A 5587-nucleotide genomic window follows, 5' to 3' on the forward strand; every position below is an offset into this window, starting at 1 on the left:
TTACCAACTTAAGGGTGAATACCCAACTTCGACCATGCAGTGCTGGTATGTATGAAGTAAAACCGGGTTGTGATGAACACCGGAAGATCATACGGGCGACATGTAGTCAAAGCCCGACCGGATTGAAATATGCCGGTTCACCATTGATTATATGCTTTAACAGATGAAAACTCTAAGCCACACTGGGTTAAGAAACACCGGGTTGAGATGAAGACATATATTTTGGCCGGGTCAAAAGACGCCGGTTTGCTTAAAAAGTTGATCGATAAAGATAAAACTTGTAAAAAACAAAGAAAATAAAAACTTGTAGTCGAGGCTTTTCGAGGGCTGCCAGGCCCAAATTCGAGGCTTTTCATGGGCTGCCAGCCACTGAGTTAAACCACTTGACAAAGCCTTTTAAGATGGGCCTCCAACAAACCAATCGTCGTTTTAACTTTGACAAGTTCAGGGTCTCAATGAGAGTAACTGTCAAACGTTCGGCGGGTCATGCCAGGATTACCTGGATAGGAGTGGCTTACTTGATGAAGGTAGGTTAACCCGGGGTTTTAGGTGAATACACTAGGCTTCCAAGCCATGGGTCGATACCAGGTTACAAGGGTCCTTTCAAACTCTTTGTTACTTTACACAAAGAGCCCCCAAGTAACTTTGTGAGTTCTGCTCAATGGGTGCCTATGTTTGAGTCGTGCTTGTAGCAACAGATCTCTCTTGGGCCCCATGGGTGTGAAGCGCCCAAGCTGTATGATGGCATAATAGCCAGTTTAATGGAAAAAACGGGTCCTCTCTTTGAAAGCAGAAGCCCCCTTGTAACCAAGAAATATTGGAAGAAACAGTAGAGGTACTACTTGTAGCAAGGGTGCTGGTTTATTATATTGATCATAATATATACATTGTCATAATATGTACATAAGAAGAGCCTGTAACTCAGGTATAGTAAGGCCGAAGGAGAGCTATGTTCCACGGCCGCCGGGTCTCCTATTCAGAAGTGCGTGAGTCTTCTCAAACGTCAATGAGGTAGTATGATCCACTGTGCAGATTCTTGCTGACCACAAAGGGTCCTTCCCAAGGTGGGGATAACTTGTGCATATCGGTCTGATACTGGATGAGCCGGAGCACTAAGTCGCCTTCTTGAAAGGTTCTTGTTTTAACCCGGCGGCTGTGATAACGCCACAGGTCTTGTTGGTAAACCGTCGAACGAGCCAAAGCCATATCTCGCTTCTCATCTAACAGGTCCAGTGCTTCTTGACATGCTCGCTCATTGTCCGCTTCAACATAATTGGCAACCTGAGGCGAGTCATGACGAATATCACTGGGGAGTACCGCCTCTGCTCAGTAAACCATGAAGAAAGGCGCATAACCTCTAGATCAGTATGGGGTGGTGTTTATGCTCCCTAACACGGATGGTAGTTCTTCCACCCAGCAACCGGCGTTCGCTTCCAAGGGACCATAAGCTGGGGCTTTATTCCCTTTAGAATTTCTTGATTAGCTCGCTCAGCTTGGCCATTGGATTGGGGATGAGCCACAGATGCTACATCAAGCCGGATGTGCTCTTGTTGACAAAAATCCTCCATCTCGCCTTTAGATAGGTTCGTCCCATTATCTGTAATAATGCTATGTGGAAAACCGAAACGGAAGATCACCTTTTTGATGAACTGAACCACCGTGGCTGCATCACACTTGCTTACTGGCTCCGCTTCAACCCATTTAGTGAACTTGTCAACCGCCACCAACAAGTGGGTCTTCTTATCGTTTGATCGCTTAAAAGGCCCTACCATGTCAAGCCCCCAAGTTGCAAACGGCCAGGTGATAGTAATCATTCGTAGCTCCTGAGCCAGAACGTGAGCTCACCTTGAGAATTTCTGACAGCCGTCGCACCGTCTGACCAAGTCCTCAGCATCAGCATGAGCCGTCAACCAATAGAATCCATGATGAAAAGCTTTGGCAACCAAGGATTTTGAACCGGCGTGATGACCACAGTCTCCTTTGTGAATCTCACGTAAAATCTCACGGCCTTCTTAAGGAGAAACACAGCGCTGGAACACACCAGAAACACTACAGTGGTGTAACTCGCCGTTGTGAATAACCATGGACTTGGATCGCCGGACTATCTGTCTGGCCAAAAATTCATCATCTGGTAACTCGCCCCGATTCATATATGCCATGTATGGAAATGCCCAGTCCGGAATGATATGTAAAGCGGCCACCAACTGTGCCTCCGGATCAGGAATAGCGAGGTCCGCTACGTCTCGAGCTTGCATTGGTTTTCCCCAAAGAGGAGAGGATGATGCAGCACAGTAGCGTAAGTATTTCCCTCAGTTTTTGAGAACCAAAGTATCAATCTAGTAGGAGGTCACGCAAGTCCCTCGTACCTGCACAGAACGATAGCTACTCGCAACCAACGCGATTAGGGGTTGTCAATCCCATCACGGTCACTAATGAGAGTGAGATCTGATAGAGATAATATTTTTGGTAATTTTGGTATAAAGATGCAAAGTAAAAAGTAAAATCAAAGCAAATAAATAAAGTGATACAGATTGATATGATGAGAATAGACCCGGGGGCCATAGGTTTCACTAGTGGCTTCTCTCAAGAGCATAAGTATTCTACGGTGGGTGAACAAATTACCGTTGAGCAATTGACAGAATTGAGCATAGTTATGAGTATATCTAGGCGATGATCATGTATATAGGCATCACGTCCGAGACAAGTAGATCGAAACGATTCTACATCTACTACTATTACTCCACTCATCGACCGCTATCCAGCATGCATCTAGATTATTAAGTTAAAAACAGAGTAACGCCTTAAGCAAGATGACATGATGTAGAGGGATAAATTCATGCAATATGATAAAAAAACCATCTTGTTATCCTCGATGGCAACAATACAATACGTGCCTTGCAACTCTTTCTGTCACTGAGTAAGGACACCGCAAGATTGAACCCAAAGCTAAGCACTTCTCCCATTGCAAGAACTACCAATCTAGTTGGCCAAACCAAAAAGGATAATTCGAAGAAACTTGCAAAGATAACTCAATCATACATAAAAGAATTCAGAGAAGAATCAAATATTTTCCGTAGATAATACTGGATCATAAACCCACAATTCATCGGTCTCAACAAAAACACTGCAAAAAGAAGATTACATCGAATAGATCTCCACGAGAGAGGGGGAGAACTTTGTATTGAGATCCAAAAAGAGAGAAGAAGCCATCTAGCTACTAGATATGGACCCGAAGGTCTGAAGTAAACTACTGACACTTCATCGGAGGGGCTATGGTGTTGATGTAGAAGCCCTCCATGGTAGATTCCCCCTCCGGTGGAGCTCTGGAACAGGCCCCAAGATGGGATCTCGTGATACAGAAGGTTGCGGCGGTGGAATTAGGTTTTTGGCTCCTCCTCTGATCGTTTGGGGGTACAGAGGTATATTGAGGAGGAAGGAGTACGTCGGTGGAGCGTCAGGGGCTCACGAGGCAGGGGGGCGCGCCCTCCACCCTCGTGACCGCCTCTGGCACTTCTTGGAGTAGGGTCCAAGTCTCCTGGATCATGTTCGGTGAGAAGATCACGTTCCCGAAGGTTTCATTCCGTTTGGACTCCGTTTGATATTCTGTTTCTTCGAAATACTGAAAAAGGCAAAAAAACAGCAATTCTGGGCTGGGCCTCCGGTCAATAGGTTAGTCCCAAAAAATAATATAAAAGTGAAAATAAAGCCAAATCTAGTCCAAAACTATAGATAAAGTAGCATGGAGAAATCAAAAATTATAGATACGTTGGAGACGTATCAGGCATCCCCAAGCTTAATTCCTGCTCGACCTCGAGTAGGTAAATGATAAAAAGAGAATTTTTGATGCGGAGTGATACTTTGGCATAATTTCAATGTAAATCTTCTTAATCATGGTATGAATATTTAGATCGAAAGATTCAAGACAAATGTTCATATTGACATAGAAATAATAATACTTCAAGCATACTAATCAAAGTAATCATGTTTTCTCAAAATATTATGGCAAAAGAAAGTTCATCCCTACAAAATCATATAGTTAGGCTATGCTTCATTTTCGTCACACAAAGATTTTCCCAACTTCTATACCCTCGATGACAAGTCAAGCAATTGTTTCATACTTAAATAATCTCAAACTTTTTCAACCTTCACGCAATACATGAGCGTGAGCCATGGATATAGAACTATGAGTGGAATAGAATATGATGATGGGGATTGTGTGGAGAAGACAAAAAGGGAGAAAGTCTCACATCAACGAGGCTAATCAATGAGCTATGGAAATGCCCATCGATTGATGTTAATGCAAGGAGTAGGGATTGCCATGCAACGGATGCACTAGAGCTATGAATGCTCAACAAAAGAGAACTAGTGGGTGTGCATCCAACTTGCTTGCTCGTGAAGACCTAGGGCATTTTGAGGAAGCCCATTGTAGGAATATACAAGCCAAGTTCTATAATGAAAAATTCCCACTAGTATGAACAAGACAACTTATGAGACTCACTATATGAAAACATGATGCTACTTTGAAGCACAATATATGAGACTCACTACATGAAGAACAAGGTGCTACTTTGAAGCACAAGTGTGGAAAAAGAGATAGTAACATTGCCCTTTTTTTGCCTTTCTTTTTTCTTTTTGGCCTTTCTCCTTTGTTTGGGCAATGCTCTAATAATGATGATCATGGCACTTCTATTGATTACAACATAAGGATTACAACTCGATACTAGAACAAGATATGACTCTATATAAATGCCTCCGGCGCTGTACCGGGATGGTGCAACGAATCAAGAGTGACATGTATGAAAAATAGTGCATGGTGGCTTTGCCACAAATACGATGTCAACTACATGATCATGCAATGGCAATATGACAAAAGTAAAGTATGTCATGATGATGATGAACGGAATGGTGGAAAGTTGCATGGCAATATATCTCGGAATGGCTATGGAAATGCCATAATAGGTAGGTATGGTGGCTGTTTTGAGGAAGATATATCGAGGTTTATGTGTGAAAGAGCGTATCATATCATGGGGTTCGGATGCACAGGCGAAGTTTGCACCAACTCTCAATGTGAGAAAGGGCAATGCACGGTACCGAAGAGGCTAGCAAAGGCAGAAAGGTAAAAGTGCGTATGATCCATGGACTCAACATTAGTCAAAAGAACTCAAATACTTATTGCAAAAATTTAGAAGTCATCAAAAATCAAGTACTACGCGCATGCTCCTAGGGGGATAGATTGGTAGGAAAAGACCATCGTTCGTCCCCGACCGCCACTCATAAGGATGCACAAGCCAGGTACACTTCATGTTTCAAATTTGTTACACAACTTTAACCATACGTACATGCTATGGGACTTGCAAACTTCAACACAAGTATTTCTCAAATTCATAATCACCCAACTAGCACGACTTTGATATTATCACCTCCATATCTCAAAACAATTATCAAGCATCAAACTTATCTTAGTATTCAACGCACTCAAAAGAAAGTTTCACATATCGTGAATACCAAGTATATTAACATTAAGCAAATTACCATGCTATTAACGACTCTCAAAATAATCTAAGTGAAGCATGAGAGATCAAGTTTC

Source organism: Triticum dicoccoides, chromosome 1B, assembly GCF_002162155.2.
Source record: "Triticum dicoccoides isolate Atlit2015 ecotype Zavitan chromosome 1B, WEW_v2.0, whole genome shotgun sequence".
Lineage (NCBI taxonomy): Eukaryota > Viridiplantae > Streptophyta > Magnoliopsida > Poales > Poaceae > Triticum > Triticum dicoccoides.